This window comes from Macrobrachium rosenbergii, chromosome 39 (assembly GCF_040412425.1).
Source record: "Macrobrachium rosenbergii isolate ZJJX-2024 chromosome 39, ASM4041242v1, whole genome shotgun sequence".
In the NCBI taxonomy this organism is placed as follows: Eukaryota; Metazoa; Arthropoda; class Malacostraca; order Decapoda; family Palaemonidae; genus Macrobrachium; species Macrobrachium rosenbergii.
The window spans coordinates 6,128,012-6,151,680 of record NC_089779.1 but is presented as its reverse complement, the minus strand read 5'-3'; the positions used below and the strand labels follow the sequence as shown (position 1 = coordinate 6,151,680).

Below are 23,669 nucleotides of genomic sequence, written 5' to 3'. Positions count from 1 at the left end.
TTATATTCGACGCACTTTTCTTCCCCGTTGAGATTTACAGAACATTTCACTAATCCTGGTAAAGTCTCCTTGCAATACACTTTTCAGAAAAAGAACATTCTGTTAGCAAGTTAAAATAACATTTTAACAAACGTGCACCTTTCGCTACCTTGGCTTTCTCAATTCTTCACATGCCTTTCTGCTTACATGGAATAACACCAAAGGGCGCTGGCCTTCCAGTTCCTAGCAAGTCTTTTGAAATGAGGTTGCTGGCTTCTACACTTCTCCAAACCTGCTGCGAGCCACCATAGTCGAGTCACTACCACTGTCAGGCACCAGAGTTGTCTAATTACCAAGTAAACTATTTATATCAACGGCCACTGGACCACGCATCTTATAAGTTCAGTAAATTCTTCGTGACCATGGAATCATTTTTGAATGAAGATCTGAAGTGCTGACTGACAATGACGTCTGGATGAAAGGTTTGCTGAAATGTTCTTAGTTCATCTCCATGGAACGTTTCCACAAAGCAATGCTCCTCCGACAGCGTTCCTCCTTAAACAAATAGTCTTAAGATCAGTAGCCTACATTTTCTTGGGCCTAAATCTTAATAGGATGGGCAACCTAATGTGCTTTTTGTAGCTCAGACCAAAAGAAAACAAGTTAGTTAAGCCATCCTTGTTCTGGCAAGGGCTCTTCTTGTTCGAGGACAGACCGTGAAAATAATAATAATAATGATAATAATAATAAAGGTGAAAAGGGGGGAAAGGAGGGCGGGGCGTCATAACGCGGGCTTCCTCCCATAAGTCTTCAAAACGAGACATTTTTTTTAAACATCTAAAATTGCTAGTCAACACTGAAACCGTGTGCCACCGCTAAGTGCTTTACTTTTTTTCCTTTTATTTTTTTAACAAAACCAGACTGCTATTCTTTGGTCAATGAAAATAAATAAATTGTCCACAAAGAAGCGAAAACTGAATAAATGTTAAAAAACTGCAAGTTCTCGGGATTTCACTAAACAAATATAGTCTCAGATCTCATCAAATCATCTGGCCCAGTTTTATTTCTCCAAGAGCCACATTCTGAGTACATAAGCAAAGAAAGGCAGGAAAAAAAAGAAAGAAAATTACAATTCAGGGAAGCCACCAGGCGTGGAAGTAGAAGAACTTTTCCGGCCAGCGCTTCTGGTCAAGGGAATTTCTGTCGAGTGCGGGGTTGGGCCGTTGGGGCTGGGCCCTGGGATGGATATCCTCTATGGGGGGGTGGCCCCGATGACGACTAGGGTTTGAGGGAGAGAGGAAGAAGACGGAGGAAGGGGTGGGGGAGATACTGAGGAGCCGGTGGTAGAAGAGGCTAACAATCCCGTTATTTGATCACACACGGCGCTGGGTTGGTCAGCTTGAGGGGGAGCCTCGATAGGCGTTGCTGTTTTGTGATTCCACGGCTGTTATAGGCCTCTCCGGCAGTCTTGGTTACCTGCCTTTCCCTGATCTGATGAATTCGTTAAAGACGAAACGGCGTTCTTCTTCTTCTTCTTCTTCTTCTGGGGTAGAGACTGCTCCACAGACTTACTTCGTATTTTGTGTCATTTCGTACGGTACGTAACTGTGAATCTGCTTTTCATATCATCGATGTGTGTACGAGTGTCATTTCACGTTATCTGGGTGCATGTGTGTGTGTGTGTATGTGTGTATTCATGTCATTTCATGTTGTGCATGCATCACTTCAAGCTGTCTGTGTGTATGCATTTCATTCATGTTACTTCTGTATGCGTAATTCCATATTATTCTTGTTTGCGTAATTTTATGGCTCCCGTGTGTGTGTGTGTGTGTGTGTGTGTGTGCGCGCGCATGCGTACATTTCTGAACTTTACTAAGTAAGATTACGCCATGGTAAAGTAGTTCGGAGCTACTTACTGTCTGTCATCAAGTGGGAACGCATTTTGCAACTGAGTAAAATGACACGTAAATGATCGTAAACATGTCATTTCGTAAAGTAGTAGTAGTAGTAGTAGCAGTTTCTGTTACAAGGTTACGTTTTTTATTAATTGCCACAGAAAAGAAAATACGTCAAAACATATAGGCTACGTACAGAGTAACTCACTGAAGATGGGACTAAATCGAGAAATACGTTTATGTAACATACTTTTTTTCCTATTTCTTTGGAATTCTGTTATGTTTTCCCGGACGTAACGCATTTTTGCGGTCATGTTCTTTCTTTTTCTTATTTTTTTTTTTAAGTCTTATCGTGAAGAACGACGCCTATTCACCTACAGTCGGTAGAATGTGGCCAGATCCCGTTTTCAGTGGAATCGCGTTAGGTGGACTGAGTTTTATTTCTGGGAAAAATTGTGCTCTATCGACAATTATTATTACTGTGTCTACTCTTTTTTGTCTGTTTATTTATTTTTTTTTTTTTTGTATCTGTCAGGTGCTTTCAAGTTATTATTCTGTGTGAAATATAGGCAACGAAAGCCTTTTTAATATGTCAAGATTACTTTTTGAAATCGTTCCTTTTGTCGGATGAAACATTACAGTACGTTAGCGGATTTAGAGAGAGAAGCTAGGATGAGGGGAGGCCTTTTTATAAACGTGAGGCGTGTGTGTGTGTGTGTGTGTGTGTGTGTGTGTGTGTGTGTGTGTGTGTGTGTGTTTATAGTGAAGTCGAACCAAAGCAAGCACATGGGAACGTGCCCAGACAAAGCAGCTTGGGGAACTTCGAAACCTCTCGGTAAACACAGCCGTCTAGCACCTGTTGCTTTGAGTCAATTAACAACCGAAAACAGAACAGTTTCACGACATCAGGAGCCCCTTGATGCATGCATAGAGACAGAGAATAGGCAATGAACGGAAAGCGGCCTCAGGTAATCGGAAGTAGCATGGAATAATTGCGCAAAATGCACTGACTGACTGCTTCGGCCTAGCAGCTGCTCGTATAGTCAAAAACACTGAACGTGCAGTAGTTTCCTCTGTTGGTTGGTGAGTCCTGAAGTCCACGTCAGGCCTCACACTTCCTTTCACTCTTCACCCACACTTGCGGGCTACTTAGGTCAAGGGCACTGGATGGCATAAGCCCACTTAGTCTAAACCAACCATCGAGCTTACCCTTCGGTGACTCCGGATTCGTAACGCATTACTTCGTTCACAACCGAGTACAACGTTCCATCACCGGACGGAGAAGGAGCAATATAAGAGAATTTATTCTAAATAGCCTACTGTGCCTCTTACACAGTTAAACAGGTACCTGGCTGCTAGCCGTCTGCTGTGGGTTGCAGACAAATTGGAGATTGAGAAGAAAAACTAACAGACGCGAGTGTTCGGTTTCTCCGCTAAAATGTATGCCGTCATAATTATCATAATAAGGAAAACGTAAGTGATGTGATCTCCACCTATATATAAGATATGCTCTCTCTCTCTCTCTCTCTCTCTCTCTCTCTCTCTCTCTCTCTCTCTCTCTCTCTCTCTCTCTCTCTCTCTCTCTCTCTGCTACACGCACATTCACAACTCTAACTTGACAACTGCACTCGACATAAAAGACAATATTTGAGAAAAAAAAAATCTAAAATTATAGCATAAAGGAGAATATTCATGGCAAAATTTTAACTTAATACGAAAAGAATGACTATTTATAAACCAGATATTAACTGGAATTTTTGCCATGACAGAAGCAAAGTTTTTTTTTTGTGTTTAGTGAGACCGAAATCATTTGAATATTTCAGATTTTACAAAAGCTGCCATTTACATTTTTTTCGGGGAAGGCCGAAATTTGAAGAGGAAAAACTGTTGCTGTTTTCCCTCTATTATTTTGAGAATCTATTCAAATCGAAGATACTCTCTTCCTTTGTTATTTTGAGAATAAGTTGGCCTTGTGCCAGTACGAGCTTTTTTTCTCGAATGGGCAGCCCAAAATATATATATATATATATATATATATATATATATATATATATATATATATATATATATATATACATAACATATGCATGCATATACACACATGTATACATATATATTATATATATATACATATACTGCAACTATAGTTGTGACTGTTGTACAAAGCAATGAAATACGTGCCTGCTTGTGAGTCGTGTGTACATTAAAGCAAGGAGCCTGCAACCTCATCCCAAATTTTCCCTAAAAACTGCAAGCTATACGGCTTCTAGAGGCGAAAAAAATATATGTTCACATATATGTTAAATAAAAGTATATGTTTATGCATACAATATTATATAGAACTGTTTTGAATGATTTTATATAGAGAAAAATTAACCTATAGCTTTTTTCCCCTTAAATGGGATGGCGCCTAAAGGCGTTACCCTTCAAGTTCTCCACACTGGTTGCTTCCTCCTCACTAAATACCTGATACCATACACGCTGCTTAAATCAACAAGTCAACAGCGCCACAGTTGAACTCTTCCGGAAACCACCTCAAGTCGTTTTCTCCAGCCCGGGATTGATCTTGGAGATTTATAGATATATATATATATATATATATATATATATATATATATATATATATATATATATATATATATATATATATATATATATAAGTACACACACATATATATGCTACATAGTTTTATTTTCATATTAAAAGCCTAATATCAACAGATCTCTGTGTGATTAGAACTTTATTTACGTATGGAATAAGAAACCTTGCGTCAGCAAAAGGTGAGAGAGAGAGAGAGAGAGAGAGAGAGAGAGAGAGAGAGAGAGAGAGAGAGAACAAAAGAAAGAAGAGAAGAAAGTTCCCGTTGACCGCTAACTTCCGTCCAGCCGTGACCCATCGTAACTACACGTACAAAACCAGTACTTTACATGTACGCACGGACGCACACTAAATGTGCGTTAAAAAAAAAAGTCTGTGAATAATTCCTGACAAAGGTAACTGAAGCGTTGCACGCATAAGATGACATGCAGTAAAGACTACGTATCATTTTGGCAGGATTTTACGTCATGCGGTGAAGATTATCAAAGATGAGGAATTTTAGATGAAGGATTTGAAAAAGTAATTTTGCACACGCACTTAGCTCGATGTAGCCTTACTGCTCATGGTGTGCATGCAGTTTGGCTATTTCTCTTCGGATCGAGTGGTTACTACCGTATCTCTTCCTAACCAACGACCGTCGCACTGTAGCCTTTGATATGCATCCCTCGGATACATCGGTAGTTGTCGTGGGGTATTCAAGCTCATTTTAGGTAGAACCAGGCCAGACCATACTTGGAATCCTTCTCTGAGTGGCAAATGTGTTCACAACTGAACCATTCCTTTCAGGGAGGTCCTTTGAGACTAAAACTGTCTTCCATAAAGCGATGAACCACTGTATGCAACTATCTGCCATCATCATCATCATCACCATCAACATTGCAAATCATCTGATGCAACATGCAGACAAGAATCTGCTCGCTGTTCTTTGCATGACACAGAAAGGTGTCAATGTGTACCTCGAGTCCCGTTGGATTCAGCAACATGCTAATTCAAGGTTACCTCTGTACAACTTGTACAAGGTGTGTGTGTCTCTCTCTCTCTCTCTCTCTCTCTCTCTCTCTCTCTCTCTCTCTCTCTCTCTCTCTCTCTGCCGGTCTTTTGATTACAGGAATGACCTCGATTCTGTTCTGGCTATTCAAAATACACACTCGCCTCGGGTAAGGTTCGAACTTTCCCGGTACTATTGTTAAATCCCGTCTGGAATAACAGTCCTGTACAGTTATTCCGTAAACTGGGCCTTATGGTGAGAGATAAAAAGGACGAAAGTTAAATGCTCGAGGTGAAGAAGCATCCACCAGGGTCGGGGCGGACGCCTTTCATGGGTGAATTAAAAGAGTATGATTCTTGAATTTTAGATGAAATGATGAGTGTTTAGTCCCTTCATCTCGTAAGAAAAGTAAACATTTTCCAAATTTCCATCGCTGTCTTCAAAACCATCTGTCTGATACAATGTAAAAGACTAAAATCCTTAATTTAATCGAAAACTTTTGTGAACTAAAGGTTAAAATCTGGCGCCCTACTTCCTGCGTACTGAGTTCGTTGACAAAGAAGCACACACTTATGCCAAAGCGTATTGTAATTAACCTCCAGCGTGAATATACGTATATATAAAAACAATCACCAGAAAATACGAGAGAATTGACCAGCGGAGCGAGAGTGTTTAAACAGACCTCACGATCTGCCCCACATTCTCGACACAATGATGGAGACGAGAAGATGCAGGTCGTCAAGAAAAACGCCTCCGTGTCTCCATTGCTGTCTCTCATCTCCTCGCTCCTGTGCGTAGCCGGGCCGAGGCAGGGGTTGGAGGTCGCTGGCCTCCACGAATTTGGAAAGCAGAAACAACGAAGCTGTGAAAATCGTAGAAGTGAAGAAGTGCAGTATCCTGTAATGCCTAAAACAATAGTTCTTGTTATCTCATTAACAACATATAAGTTGTATTCAGACACCCTGGCTTGACCTATGCTCCCCTTCACAAAGATTGCTCTTCAGAAATCTTTCAAAATCCTCCACTGGCAAGCTTATAAGAGTAAAATCACGAACTGAGACTGTCATCAGGCACTGAAGTGGCATTAGACGAAATATGTTGGCTTTTCCGAGGAAATTTTATCATTTCGTTCTTCTTTTGCTTTTAAATTCATGAAATGTTAAACTACGAAAAGAAGGTATTCCTTAAAGTAAACATACAGGAATGTCTTTATAATCGATTGAATCTAAAAAAAGGTTATATATATTGATAATCATAACGTAACGACTAGTGCAATATTCAATAAACTGGTATTATTCAAACTCCATCCAAAACTTCTTTTTGGCATTACGGTGACATTTGATCCTTATGGAGAAGTTTTCTCCAGACATAAAGCGCTTTTATAGATTAAGCCTAACTTTTTATGACTCATTATGTAGAACAGAAACCAGGAACCACAAAATATATCCACGTACCGCCATAATTCACGGGGCTAAAGTTGCAATTCGAACCATTATCATTATCAAATCACTTGGCTACCGATAAACAAAACCTAAATTATTAACAAAATTATTGAGTTCATCGTCATCAGGATGATTACTAACATTAACATAATCATTATTCCATCAAAGCCAACACTGCAATTACAACCAAAAATCACAACCCAAAATAACCAACGCTACTATTTTAATAAGTCAAAATAATTACTACCACTCTGACCACTATCATGATCTCAAAATCAACGTGGCTACCACAGTCAGCATCGCCATTCAAATTGAGATCACCACTGCCCAGACTCAGTGACTACGGCAATCACTATTGCACAAAGGTCACCGAGAGTCGTTGGTCCATCTATACAAGATGACAAGACCTCAGCACCTTCAGGTGGAACCAGGCCCGTTGTAGTGGTCTCGGCAGCGGCGTCCTTTCGAAATACGCGAGGTTGGGGAAGGAGTTTTGAAATTCACGCGAGGAACTGAAACGTCTCTGGGAGGCTGGAATTGACTGCTATGTGATCTGAGGTTGGTCTTGGTGTGATACATACATACAAATATATATATATATATGTATATGTATATGTATATATATAATATACAGTATATATATATATAATATATATATATATATATATATATATATATATATATATATATATATATATATATATATATATATATATATATATTCTTCAAGTAACAGAACTTACCTATACCACTGTGCTTCGCCTGGGAATTGAATCAGGGTTCTCTTGCTGGTGAGTCAAGTGTCATAACCACTAGGCCACAAGGGACTTGGTGGGATTTCAATTTTAAGTATCGTCATTCAGGTCCTTTTTTATTTCCCAGAAATGCACAAGACTCATAAAACACCAAGCTAAAATTTACCTCCTACAAAAATGATTTATGCCAGCCATTAGTGGCAGTAATTTACGCCAGTTATTACTTGGAGAGCCATTTCTTTCCATCAGTTCATCTCTGACCCTGAAGGAGGTGGATCCTCTTAGATCCTGGCCAGGTTTCGCGAGCCGGCGGCCTCTGTGGGACTGTCGTTGCTTTGGAAGAAGGACATGAACAAATATTCGATCCTGGTGAAGCGAGCAAGTTTCGCGCAAACCGTAAGCAGTTATGCTTGAGGGAGCCATTGAAGACGATATATATTTTTATTGTGTGCCCCTGAGTGCTATCTTCCAAGACAGAAATCGAATGACTGATGGATTAATATATCCACTCTTATTATACTTTTAATCCATTTACTACTATTCTCTTGATTTTCGAGATAATCAGAGCGCAGACGCTGGTAATGGAGAGTCATATGGTAAAAGTAAGCACACACGCACTTTGCAAGCATAGAAAAAGGAGAGAGAGAGAGAGAGAGAGAGCAATGAGAAATCAGAGCACCAAATCCTCACGCTCCCACCCCCTACCCCCACCCCAATGCAGAGACAAACAATATAACAACAAGAAAGCAAAATCTCAGACTCATCGTGACTTGCAAAGAATCTCGGAGAAGCGCTTGCATTCCTGGACCGCTGGGGCCTGCGGTTAAGCCAGCGGTCAGCGGTCGGTCGTTCTCTGCCCCACTTCTAACCAGAACATCCATTGCCATCAAGGTTAAACGATTTTGCATGTTGACTGCAATACCGTCGACTCGTGGGTGGTTCGACTTTGCTTAGGAAACGGGAGAGAGAAAGATATACAGTATATATATGTATATATCTATATATATGTGTGTGTGTGTATGTGTGCGATGTGTGTATATATATATATATATATATATATATATATATATATATATATATATATATATATATATATATATACACACATATATATATACACATACATAAATATATATGTATGTGTATATATATATAATTTATATATACATACACATTCATACATACATACGTAAACACTTTGTAGTTAAAATTCGCGCGACAAGGATCACTCACGCAATTGTCTTGTATTCTTGCATTATCAAAATTCTGTTGCAAAGGATAGATTCTCTATCTCTCTGTCTGTCTGTCAGTCTCCCGTAAGTAAATTTAGCGAAAAGTACCTATTTCTATCCCAAATACCACCATTCGTGTCCGAGTGTGTCAGATACTTTGAAAGCGTCGTCAAGAATCTTGTCGTACCCCCAAATCTTTCCTATAACAGCTATTTTCACCTGCCCGTTCATTAATTTATCACCTGATGACAAGGCCTCGCATAACCGTATGATCATCAGTGGTTAAAGTAAGTTGGAATGTAATTAAATCATTGCGAGGATGAATCTTTAATCTGATCCAGAATATGGCCGCTGAAGGAAATGGTTTGTCGCGAAATATTGGAGACCTCTTGTAAATGTGGGAGTTTCTATACGCGCGCTTATCTTTGACTTTAGCTGTTCAGAATGAACGTGGCACTAAAAATGTGTGTGTATATATATATATATATATATATATATATATATATATATATATATATATATATAAAAAACATTATATATATGAAAATTTATATGTATATATATACATATAAAGAGAGAGAGAGAAGCAATTCTCTGTAACAAAGAAACTTGAGAGAAATAATACGGTCTTGTAAAATACAAGACCAAAATCAAGCCTGGGCAATCACACGTCATAATTGCTTTCTGTGGCGGCTGTTTTTACGATGAACAACTCGTCACTTCCTTCCCCAGGTTCGTATGAAAAAAAAAAAAACATAAAGAGGAAGAAAGAAATATCAGTCAGCTCAAAAATAGTACATTTTATATTAATATTTTAATACTTATCAAAACTGTCGATACGAAAAATTGGAGGTTAACTTTTCCTTAAAATGAGTCGGGAAAATATTAATTCAGATTGCGGAGGCAGAAAATATAAAGCTAAAATTCATTCAGTACCAAACTTAGAGTTATTCCTTAAAATCTATCAGTAAAATATTAATACAGATTACAAAGAAAGAAATTACGAAGCTAAACTTCGTTCAGGAAGAAATTATGAGAATTATTTCTTAAAATAAGTCAGGAAAATGTTCCTAATTAAGATATCAAAGATAGAAAATATTAAGCTAAAATTATTCAGTTATAAATGATGAGAATATCCGTAAGCACTGACAAGAAAAACAACACAGTTACTGGAGTTTTAATATTATGTTGATCATTTTAGATCAGTTGTTTTGCGTGGATCCGAGACAGAAGAAAATAATTTAATGAGCGTACTACCAGAACGTTTAGCTCAAAGTGGTACACATTCCTCTCAGAACGAAAAGCAATATTATTTTCATTTTAGGTCTTGCTCAGGAGAGAAATATAGTGCTTTTATTCCAATGAAAAAGGGCTCTTCTAGAGATGGATAATTTCTATGGTAACTGCTTCAATAAAATTATTCTGGTATATATATATATATGGGTGTGTGTGTGTGTGTGTGTGTGTGTGTGTGTGTGTGTGTGTGTGTATGCGTGCGTGTATAAGGTTTACACACACACATACAAGAATGTATATAGAGATAGATAGATAAATAAACTTGAACTCCGTATCTCTATGAAATTTCAGCAATACTTTTCAAATGGCAGTAGATAGTTACAAGCGGCCAAGAATTCCACTGATTACAAATCAGAAATTTTGTAAGACAAAACTTTGCGAGAGAGAGAGTATAGACATCAGTCCATTTTACATTTAATCTCTTTTAAATCACTATGGAAACTTATCACTTCTGAAATCAGAACTTCGCTCTTTTCAAGACATGACGAGAGAGATTAAAACCTCCATCGCAAGACTAGGATAGAAACAGCACTGATTCCTGCGCTAAAAATGTCAATCACAGAAAGGAAATGAAGGAGAAACGCCTGATTTCTGGAAACCATTTAGCTGACGTAACGTTTCCTTGCTTATTACTGATTGCTGGTACTTTGAAAAGAGCATTGGCTTCACTTTGAACAGCTGGGCGATTTTGCGAAATGCGCGATGAATGATTCTTCTTCTTTCTATTTGTCTGTAAACAGAAAGTGCCTGGTTTGCTGACATAATTCTATTTACTTCTGTCTGTCAATCTGTCAATCCACAAATACACTTTGCCATTGTTTAGCCACCAATTATAAAGTTCCATAAAGTTTGCTGACCAGCCATGCTCAGCATTGACCCGTATGTGTATTTCTGTGAAGAAAATAAAAAAAAAATCTAGCCACTGGCGAGAGCAAGTCAGCCCACCTCAGGAAAAAATAAGGAGGGGCGTCCTTCCGTAAAACATCAGCCAAAACTAATGATGAAATGAGACTTCAAGAAAGAAGAGGAACGTTGAAAACTGCGACCCCGACCAGGGAATAAGCTGGGAAAAAGGAGAAGACAAAGAAGTATTTCGGAACAGAGCAATAGGTAAATCAGCGATTGAATATGCAAATCTATACGAACAACCAAAATGGCAGTGCAACTGCGAGGTTTCCTCCTGCTACACTTTTAAGTCCTCCTGTACTCTTAATTTTCCTACCATCGCTGAATGACCTCATAGGTCCCTGCGCTGGGATTCTGGTCTAAATTTTATATTCCAATTCAGTCCAACTCCACTGAAAAGTTAGTTAACTTAGATTCAGACTCGGCTAATTAACATCTGAGCAGAGCAGCAGAAAAATCCACTTGGGGAAGAAATATGAACACGAATTCAAAGAAAAAATCTGGAACAAAACTTCCATTCATTAACAGAACAATAAATTAATATAAGCGACGATGTGGAAAATCCAAAAATACGCCATTAAACAGAAGCAATATCACGTGACGCTGCTTCCAAGGTTTTGAGATAATGTATTTTCATTTTTTGAAGACGAGACCTTGCCTGGAGGGATTACGGCTGTCACGGTGTTGTTACTGACAACATGGAAAGTCATGAAATGATATTCTCCAATAAAGGCAAGTAATCGCTGTGTCACGGCGATTTAGCAAGACATTATTGCATCACAGTCAGCATCATTTATGAATATCCACACGGCGATTTCATAATGTTTTTTTGCGCACGTCAGATCTGAAATCATTGCTCTCAGACCCCGATATAAATGACGAGATAATTCTCCTCACTTGAGGGGGTGTGAACTATTTTACATTTTACAGGTATTCTACAGGTATGTCTGCATAACAAGCAAACGAATACACATAATTCCATCGAAAAGCATACTATAACAAACACAAAAGAAGGCTCACACATGCAAGCATTCTCCACGAATGAACTGAAATATACGTGATGTATTACCACAATACATGCGCAGATAATTTCAGAGTTCGGAAAGAGCATGCATGTTCGTTATGTAACATCACATCCTTTCTACCATCTCATGAACTCGTTTTCTCAATAATTTGATGAGAGTTATTGCACCGTTTTAAATATGCACGCGCATATATATATATATATATATATATATATATATATATATATATATATATATATGTATGTGTGTATATATCTATATATATCTATCTATATACAGTATATATATATATATATATATATATATATATATATATATATATATATATATATATTCTTACAATTTTCAGATCTTGCGTGCATTTCCAGTACAATAGTCTGATGAGGAAATATGCTTTTCTCGAATCATTCAGCAAATCTGCTAGTGTGGCAAATCTAATCACATAAGGGCTTTCCAATAACTTTTTTAACTGCTGCAAATAAAGGTTGATATATAGCTCTACCCTGCCTCAGTTTCTTAAGAAAAGAATCTTCAAATCTAGGTGACTGGTTTAATGACAAAACTAAATCTTATATGCTAGCTACTAGGCTACGCTGAAGGGGAAGCATTTAAGTAATGTTCAAAACAACGAGCTACCTATTATGCGACAGATATAATATATACACATATATATATATATATATATATATATATATATATATATATATATATATATATATATATATATAATTGTAATAGTCGTAATACCCTCTTAACTTTTCAATTCTTCACATTCTCAGGATACGCTTGTCACTACAAAGCCTTAGATCCACATGAAAGAAATATGAAGTAGATAATGATGTCCGGCAGCAGGTTTTGAACCCACATCCCGAGTATCAGTACGAGGTCACGTTATATATATATATATATATATATATATATATATATATATATATATATATATATATATATACACATATACACATACATACACATACATGACTCGACCTCTGGATGCGGAAGCGAGCAGGCAGCACCGTTTTTAAATAGATTTGCAAGCACTTTGCAATACTGACGTGGATTCTAACGCACGGGTAACAAACCGGATTCTGAGGCAGAGTGACCTACCCCCGAGAAAGCAAGAGGTCACCACAACTGAGAGGGTACCGTAACACTTCACATTCTCTGTTCATCTCTAATTGAGGTGATGCAATGCGTCCAGTCTGCTTCGTGTGTAACAGGAAACTTAGTAATAATAGCAATAATATTGGGCACAGTGATAATGATGATGATAATAATAATAGGAAAAGTAATATGGATGTCGAGTGATAATAATAATAATAATAATAATAATAATAATAATAATAATAATAATAATAATAATAATAGCAAAGTAATATGGATGTCGCGAGATCCCGAATTCAGAAATCACCGAGTAACAACTTTTCAACATTTATGTAAAAACCCACAGACTAATTAGAACTCACTGAAACTAATTACCATGCAACACCCATATTATATACCTATATATATATATATATATATATATATATATATATATATATATATATATATATATATATATAATATATATATATATATATATATATATATATATATATATATATTATATATATATATATATATATATATATATATAATATATATTATATGTATATATATATATATACATATAAACATATATATAAATATATAATTATATATATATAAATATATATATGTATATATATAAATCGAAGTTATCACTTAAAGTCCATCATCTCATGGCCTTGTTTTGTCTATATGCTAATGCAACTAACACTTCTGTTATAGGTAAAAATAACAGATCTCAAATTAGTCTTCAATTGAACCTAAACTGAACAGTATAGCTTTCAGTTTTCTGAAAACTATTGTGCCGGCTTTGTCCGTCCGTCCGCACTTTTTCTGTCCGCCCTCAGATCTTAAAAACTACTGACGTTAGAGGGCTGCAAATTGGTATGTTGATCACCCACCCTCCAGTCATCAAACATACCAAATTGCAGCTCTCTAGCCTCAGTAATTTTGACTTTATTTAAGGTTAAAGTTAGCCATAATCGTGCGTCTGGAAACGATATAGTTCAGGCCACCACCGGGTCGTGGTTAAAGTTTCATGGGCCGCGGCTCATGCATTATACAGAAAACTCGATTGCGCCGGAGAAGCTTCGGCGCATTTTTTACTTTTTTTGGGGGGGGGGGCGCAACGTCTGCCTCTAAGACTCCGACTACTTCACCTCTATTATTTGGACCAGTGAAGAAGAAAATGACCGAGTCGTAGCAAACGATATATATAAAAATAAAAAAATAAAAACTTGATAACCGGTGTTAGAATTGCCATAACAGTATTGACGCACTTTCTTTTTTTTCTTTTTTTTTTTTTGTCTTACATACTTCGGTATCGATGACAGCAGTAGTCCTCTTTGCCACGCAATTGTGAGAATGTACTTTTTTTTTTTTTGCTTGCGTTTCTGACTGCCGGTTAACGCCTGACGTTAAGTAGGTTAACGTAAGGTTGCTTGAGTGATGTATCTTAGGTCTGCTGTTGTAATGATAGGTTGTTATCATGGGATTTTTTTTTTTTCGTTGAGGTATTGCTATTAAGATGTGCATTACAGAAATTCACGTAGAATTATGCAGTTGTGAGTCGCAAGCACGTGTAATATTATTCTTACAGACGCGTTCAGGAGGTGTTTTTAATACTGATTTGAAGTTGGTGCTTTTTTTAGAGAATAATTTTAACTTGTCACCACTTTACTTTATGGAATGTGATCTTAAATTGCTTTTGAATTATGAGAGACATCTATATTCTTGACGTAGCTGGATAGACTTACCTTAGACTAGGTCTCTGTATTCTTGACGTAACTGGACAGACTTACCTTAAACAAGTCTCTATATTCTTGACGTAACTGGGTAGGCTTACCTTAGACTAAGTCTCTATATTCTTGACGTAACTGGGTAGACTTACCTTAGACTAAGTCTCTATATTCTTGACGTAACTGGGTAGACTTAATTTAGACTAAGTCTCTATATTCTTGACGTAACCTTACCTCAGACTAAGTCTCTATTCTTGACGTAACTGGGTAGGTTTACCTGAAACCATGTCTTCAGAACAAGGCAATTGCATCACGAGATTAGAGGACCAAATAACGGACAGTGAAAGATTATTATTCGTGGAGAAATCACCGGAACTTACAAAATACGTCGCAAGACGGGAACACAGAATAAAAAAAAAAAAAAAAATGCTGAGGAAGGTGATGTTAAATCATCCGTTCGACCAGGAGCGTGACTTGTATGGGCCAAGATGAACCCGGTGGGCTATAGTTTCGAGGAAGGGGAAATTGCCTTCGCAATCATTCATAACTGTTTGCCTGAATCGCTGACGTGACCGTGACGCTGTGCCGGGCGAAAAGTTGCGTGGTTCAGGCGACGCCATCTATGGACGTCCAAGGAAAGTTTCGCGTGGGGCGGGAGCAATAATAAACTATTTCTTCTTCTTCTCAACTTGGACCATAATCTGGTTCGCCGTTTTTAATGAGACTTTTCCAAGTGTTTACCATTCAATGGCTACTTTTCAGGGGTAAGTATTGAGATTTGAATCCTTCCTTAGAATTCCTAATCTTGCCCTACGTGATGGGTCCGTGAAGAAGCAGTGTCAGAAAAGGCTGTGGTTTCGATGCACAGACATGGAGGAGAGGCATGTATGGATAGTATAGGCTCTAGACATACACCATAATCAGTAATGCTCGATGGAGCCGTAGGAGTAGTAGTAGCAGCACTGCAAAAGTGACGATTTCTGAACTCACTGATTGTTAGGAATGTCTGAAGACAAAAATCCTTGTCTGTACACGACGGTGAAGATGACGAATAAAAGAGTAAAACGAAGAATTAATGGTCTTTATCGTCAACTTAAGGGAAAATATTTAAATGTCGCAACGTCGTTAGAAGCCGTTTTGTGATTTCTGTAGCCGTAAAAAGTTGGACTTCTGGCATTAAATCCAGGATTTTTTTAAAAGTAAGAGAACTTAGGTAGCAATACTCAAAACAAGATTTTAATGATAACTTTCAAAAGAGGAAAAGTTTTCCCTCTGTGACTTTACGGAATTACAAACATTTTTCCTTCTGAGGTTGAAATTGGACGACAAATGTCACTAACGCAGTGGTCAGTGACACCGAGGAAGACTGACAGAGATCCTTACTTACGTCTCTTGCTTTGACGAGCAAAATCTTGCGGAATCACGTAGATTCGACGCTTGAAAATGAACTGAAATAAAGCATACCATAAGTCTTTGTAAAGAGCGAGAATGGCTCCTATTTATGATACTGGTTGAGTACCATGAAAAGCACTGCAAGAAACGGGATGCATAGTCAGCAGATCGAATTGGGCCACTTTGCTTAACTGGTCCACGTAAACCGAAGGCGAAGCCCCCGGGCTAGATGTGACCCTCATAAACCGGACCAGATAAATTGTACGTTAACTAAGGAAGCGCTTTCGGACATCACCTCCCACGCCATGACATGGCACATACTCCGAGGTGAACGACATCAGAATTTTCGTAAATCTACTCCGCCCCCCTCCTCTCCGGAATACTTCTTGCAAATCAAAGAAGAAGATGAAGCAATAGTTGCAAAAAAAAAAATGCGTCTGGTTCATGAAACAAGCTCTTACCTCTCTCTCTCTCTCAAAAATAAAATGAAGAATAAGTTGCATCAAGATCATTCTGCGTTCATGAAGAAATAGCTACAAGATAAGTTTGGGTTCGTCGAACGTCATTCGCTCTCTGTCATTACGTCATAAGCAGCACAACTACATGAAATTTCTTTTTCTCTTTTTAAAATGTCAATGCAAAAGTGTGGATGCTGAATGCGAATGAAAATAAAAAGAAAAAGCTGGTGCTGTTGAGATGATGACGATGTGTTTGCGTAGTATTTGAGGCGTCAGGATAACTGATGCGGCGAAGAATTTGGAGATTCGTGGAATTGGCGAAAAGGTTAGCTTAGGCGAGAGCATGGATCAGAGCACGATGAGATGGTTCAGTCATGTTGGAAGAATAGAGAGCTACAGGTTAAAAAGAAGTTAATATGCAGAGGAAGGACCAGAAATGGGCGGACAGAAGGGGTGAAATATGTACTGGAAAGGAAGGGGCTTCATTTCCAGGAAGCGCAACAATACGAGTAAGAGAGTGGTGGATGGCGCAATGTGCGTACAGATTTCGATGTACTGCTGGTGAGCCTTCTACAGTATGTAGGTGTATGAAGCAACTAATATATTGGGGAAATTTTGCTGCACAGGGTGTTCATCCTATTCAGCAGTTGAAGTTATAGATATACCTATACACAGTCATACACACACACAATATATATATATATGTATATATATAAATAAACACATAAATATATATTAATGTATATTATATACCTATATGTATGTGTGTGTATATACTGTATATGTATATATATATATATATATATATATATATATATATATATATATATATATATAGATAAATAGACAGATAGATAGACAGATATGAAAGAGAGAGAGAGAGAGAGAGAGAAACATACAGACAGGCAGAAAGCGACATGTGTATTATCACAATCACCGTGGCCAGTCTTTCCTACGTCGTTAAATCGGTCTTTCGCTAAGCTCCATAAAGTAGGATCTCCGGGTAACAGTTCCTCGTTACGGTGTTGATCGCACGGAATTGTGCGAAGGGGTCCTGCTTGCTCTGCCAGGTTCCGAGGTGGGTCTCGATTTCGTCTTGCAGGAATAGCGATTCTGTAGGTGCCTGCTAGGGGGAGGAGGGGGGCAGGGGGATGCCGGTAGGTGGAGGTGCGCTGGACGCATGTACCATTTGGTGAAGAGCTCCTTCATCTCAAGAAGTAAAAGCATGTGAGAGAGAGAGAGAGAGCGAGAGAGAGAGAGAGAGTGAGAGAGAAAAGTTAAGTATATCCTAGTTTAAAAAGACCACTGAGCTGATTAACAGCTCTCCTAGGGCTGGCCCGAAGGATTAGACTCATTTTACGTGGCTAAGAACCAATTGGTTACCTAGCAACGGGACTTACAGCTTATTGTTGAATCCGAACCACATTATACCGAGAAATGAATTTCTATCACCAGAAATAAATTCCTCTAATTCTTCACTGGCCGGCCGAAGAATCGAACGCGGACCTACGTTATCGACCCATCCAATGAAGAACTAACGAGAGGGAGAGAGAGAGAGAGAGCATTTTGTGAGGGAGTAAACTGAATACCTGTATTTCTAACGAGAGAGAGAGAGAGAGAGAGAGAGAGAGAGAGAGAGAGAGAGAGAGAGAGAGATTTTTGTGAGGGAGTAAAATGAAAACCTGTATTTCTAACTAACCAGAGAGAGAGAGAGAGAGAGAGAGAGAGAGAGAGAGAGAGAGAGAGAGAGGGAAGCAATTTTGTGAGGAAGTAAACTGAGTACCTGTATTTCTAACCAGAGAGAGAGAGAGGTTCAAGCACAGAGACCCATGACTTTACGTAAGCATGCACACGTTTGTACACTAGATAATACACTTTCAGTTCGTACTTCCTATTTTCTAGAATTGCCACGATAAAAAAATAACCGATGAATGATGAGTTTTTAAAAACCAGCGGCGGTGATTGACAGCATGCGTCGCTTTGACAAGGGACAGAGGTCTCAAACAAGTGAACAGAACAGAATTTATAGAGTTGTAAATTATGTTCCTGTTTTCTTACAACTTGCTCGGTAACATTAAGCAGATTTTTGACAAAAATACATAATTGTAATCGAAAATTTGATTAATAAAACGCAGGGGAAGAATTCCGTTGTATTATGGATAACTAAGAAACTGCACCGCTGCAAAGATTTTGTTCTATAAGTATGCCTTAGTTTAACCAGACCACTGAGCTGATTAACAGCTCTCCTAGGGCTGGCCCGAAGGATTAGACTTATTTTGCGTGGCTAAGAACCAACTGGTTACCTAGCAACGGGATCTACAGCTTATTGTGGAATCCGAACCACGTTATACCGAGAAATGAATTTCTATCACCAGAAATAAATTCCTCTAATTCTTCACTGGCCGGCCGAGGAGACTCGAACTCGGATCTAGCAGAGTGCTAGCCGAGAACTCTACCGACTCTTCCAACAAGGAACTGTTTTGTTCTATAAGGGCTGTGCTACGCAAAGGGCTGAGGATTGGCGGAAAGACTCGAATCACGAAGCGAGCAAGCATTCCCGGTCACTGGAGGATTGCCGTGAAGCGCAAACGTTGTTTATAGCGGAACTTGTCATTAGTCATAGAGTTCCCCACCCACCCAGATACTGAAACACCACCCGCCTCTCCCATCCCCGGTATCCGGGAACCACCCACCCACCCACCCACCCGCCACCCCTATGCCTCGCGACTCCGGACGAATATTAAACCCGGAGGAAATGACGTCACGAGGTGAGTGTGGAAATGGGTAAAACTAAAGAGACGGTGGAATATCATGACTCTTTATGCTGCAGGAATTACACGAGTTTAGTTTGCTCTCTCTCTCTCTCTCTCTCTCTCTCTCTCTCTCTCTCTCTCTCTCTCTCTCTCTCTTAGCCTGGCTGCCTCGTCTTCATAGACCCTGAGTGTAAACAGCTCGGAAGGACGCGTATAAACAGTGCGTGACGCAGATGCGGGTGAAGGAACTTCGCTCAGGCTATAGGACACCAGAAAAGCAAACCAAAGAATATGCAAATGAAGAATAGGAGATCGAAGAATACGCAACGAAGGATCAGCAGGCCACAGACTGAATAGCCACCAAATAAAAAAAAAAAAGTAAAAAATTGGGGCACCAGAGAACAGGATTCGAAAGAAAATTAGTAGCTAAACAGGATATTAAGTAGAACAAAAAGAATAATATATATAATATATATTATATATATATATATAAAGTGTCAGTTTTAATAATAATAATAATAATAATAAAACCGTCGACCTCGGATTCGATTCCCAAGCCAGCCAGGACACTGAATTAGCCACTTTCTTTTAAAACCCCTCGTGCTGACGATGACTCAAGGAATGTGACGTGTACCTGATGGTTACTCACCTGTGACGGGTCACAACCAAGGTTGCTCGTATGGGGCTGGCAGATCTCATCTTAGAAGACAAGTGTTGAGAACCGGAAGTCTGACAACTGGAACCACCCTCTCTCTCTCTCTCTCTCTCTCTCTCTCTCTCTCTCTCTCTGTGTATACTATATATATAATATATGTATATATGTATATATATATATATATATATATATATATATGTATATATGTATATATGTATATGTATATATATATATATATATATATATATATATATATATGTGTGTGTGTGTGTGTGTTCGTTAAAGTCCACAATTAAATTTCTGTCACAAAACATAGTATTATTAGAAATATATATGTACAGAGCTTGTAGCTTTCGTCCATCTGCTGGGGACTTTTAATGATCACGTCCACAGCAGATGGACGAAAGCTGTAAGCTCTGTACATGCATGTATTTTTAATACACTATGTTCTGTAACAGGAATTCATTGTGGACTTTACTTAACATTTATGTTAAGTACGACATAGTACTTTTTATATTTCTTATATATATATATATATATATATATATATATATATATATATATATATATATACATATATATGAATGAATTTAAACACGTCACTGTGATTCATATACAAGCATTAAGCTACAAGCGTCCTTTAATGTCCAATTCGCTCTGCCTCGGAAATAATATATTTTCATATATGTTACCCGAAGGGGAATTTTTTTTTTTTAGTTGATAATAAGTTCTTTGTCTCCTGGGCTCGAACCACGGAAGACAAGAACTCAGGACTGCAGTGATTGATGGCCGTGTGGCTTAATGCGCGTCACTGTAGACCTGAGCTCTTGTCTTCCGTGGTTCGAGCCCATGAGACGACGAATTTATTATAAACTTAAAAAAAAAATTACCCTTCTGGTAACATATATGAAAATATTATTTCCGAGGTAGAGCGAATTGAATATTAAGGACGTTTGTAGATATATATATATATATATATATATATATATATATATATATATATATATATATATATATATATATAAAGGAAACAGAATGAGAGAACTCACTAATGATAACATTAATAATCATGGTTGTTTTACTATACACTTATTAATGATATATATGTATATATATATACATATATATATTATATTTATATATAGACATAGCATTAATAAACGTAAGAGCGAAGCACCCATTATCATTAATGTTATGATGATTATTATTATTAATGGGAATTCTCTAATTCTGCCTCCAATTCCTTGCTACATCCTCCCTTAACTACTTCCTGTTCACTGTCTCATTACGCCACAACGACTGGATATCAAGTAACGGTACCCAAAATCGGAGGGGCGGTTGGAATATAGGCTATGTTGTGCTTAGCGGACTGTGATAAGTGGATTAATGGCGCGAATGAGCGAATGGCTTAAAAATGAAAAGAGAGGGGGAAGTGGAAAGACGCAATCGGAAGGGGAAGTAAATATTAAGCAACACAAGGAAATATATTCTACCGAGGCAAAGAGACGTTCATGAATATTGCAATTAGTGGTCGTGCTTCACGCTGCCGCGAACGGTTTGTGACATTTTGAAGTACAATTTAATATGGATAATAAAACGCATGCAGTTAAGCACGGGCGCACACGCAAGCGCGCGCACACACACACACACATCAGACTGACTTAACCACCTAGATTCTCGAGATCGATCCCGGCTTGGAGGAACGACTTAGGCCTATTTCCTAAAAGAGCCGTTGTGCTTCCATTGATCTGAACGGTAAATAATGTATCTGGTGGTTAGACACTGTAATGAGTCGCAGCCAGTAGCGAGACAAGAGTATGGGTCAAGCAACCTCATCCCAGAAGCCAAATTTGCGCAAGGAAGGATGACTTATGAACGCCAGTCTCCTTAAGTTGATGAAAATCAGAATCCGTATTAATTTGAAATTACTGCAAACATTCTTGCACGAAGAACCAAAAGCGGAATTCAAGCCAAATCTCCGAGACGGGCAATTTTCTCAGGCTGACAAATTGCCGGGTGGACTGGACTCAAAATTAGGGCAGGAAAAAGTTGCGCATTACGTGTCACTGAGTTTTTTTTTTTTTTAATACTGGCCATATATAATATTATATATATACATATGTGTGTGTACTGTATATGTATATATATATATATATATATATATATATATATATATATACTTACGTAAAGCTCTCCTCACTAATTACTCCGTAATTTTCACACAATTTTATCGCCAAGCAAATTTCTCACCTTGAACCTTTCCTATCCTCTTCAGCATTATTATCAGTTTTCCTGCTCATTCCCCTTTCGGTTAACATCAATTGTCTAAGAAACAAGTCACAGCCTTCAAAGCAAATGACTCAAAACCTAAGTGATTCCATTTACCAAGTTGCCACACTCTTCGCTTGAGCTACTCATCAACAGCAAATTCTAAACTGTTGTGAGTGAATCTATGATAATGCACAAATCCTCATTAAACGTAATAGGTCTATCAAAAATTACCCGAACTTCATTAACAAAACACTATGATCTGATAAGCTAGATCATTCTACTATTTCTAGGCCTACTTAAAATCTACGCCTGTAATACGCTGAAATGTGATTACTCTCGAATACCGGGTGATCGTATCTCTACAAATAAATTTCACGGGTGACTTACTTGAATAGACTTCGTAGTAACGAAATTCAGGGCTTTGCTGAAGGAGGCTCCTTGAATTTGCTGCAATTTCCAGCTCTGATTCCGAGAAATCTTTCACCCTGAAAGATAAATAAAAATGGTGTATTAGAGTAATTTCCAATATCTGGCCTGCATTTACCTTAATTGATTTTTCTTTTTTAAATACTATTTTGAAGATGTCCGTGGCATGGCCGCCCTCAGAACTGCCCATGGCCCACCAGTGGGCCATGTCCCACAGGTTGAAAACCATTGTCCTAGAATATGGTTTACGAACGAATCTCACCTTCTCCATATACCATTTCGTCATTTCCAAAGTCCTCTGGCTACATACAAAACTTATTTATTTATTATAGATCTACTGGCACAGTAATTTACATAATATGGGGTATTAGCATGCTAATAAACCCACCAACTAATAATACATTCTATTCGATAAACATTAAATATTTTCTGCCATTAATACAAATCATTTGTTCCAGCAAAAGTTTGGAAACATTTGAACGATTCTAGGACAAACACCATTATTCAGAAAATAACATACTTGATAGGTTACATTGTTAATTCGAGAATCTCTAAATTCTGATAATTCATTACATTCTAGAATATAATGTTGCATCGTATGTTTACGTGGCTGACCAAATAGTTTACAAGATCTTCCTTCAAATCAATATTCTGCCAACAATACTTATAACCCAAACGTAGTCTCATTGTAAGTGTCCACTTTAGACAGAGCCTTATCATACGCAGTATCTGTATTTTCTGAAACAAACAAATAGTGCCTCATAGTTGC

The 23,669-nt window shown here is 38.0% G+C and overlaps 1 protein-coding gene across 2 annotated transcripts in view; it reads left to right on the top strand.

The window, feature by feature from the left end:
- The window catches only part of LOC136825673 (uncharacterized), a 42,922-nt gene that overhangs the window by 1,980 nt on the left and 17,273 nt on the right, over positions 1-23,669 (top strand). Inside the window, exon 1 of one of the 2 annotated variants that reach the window (XM_067082365.1) lies at positions 1,317-1,576. The exons of the other annotated variant lie outside the window; for it this stretch is intronic. The gene's annotated coding sequence lies outside the window, so the exon portion shown is untranslated. Of the gene's footprint in view, positions 1-1,316; positions 1,577-23,669 lie in introns of those variants that run through there. 2 annotated transcript variants of the gene reach the window in all.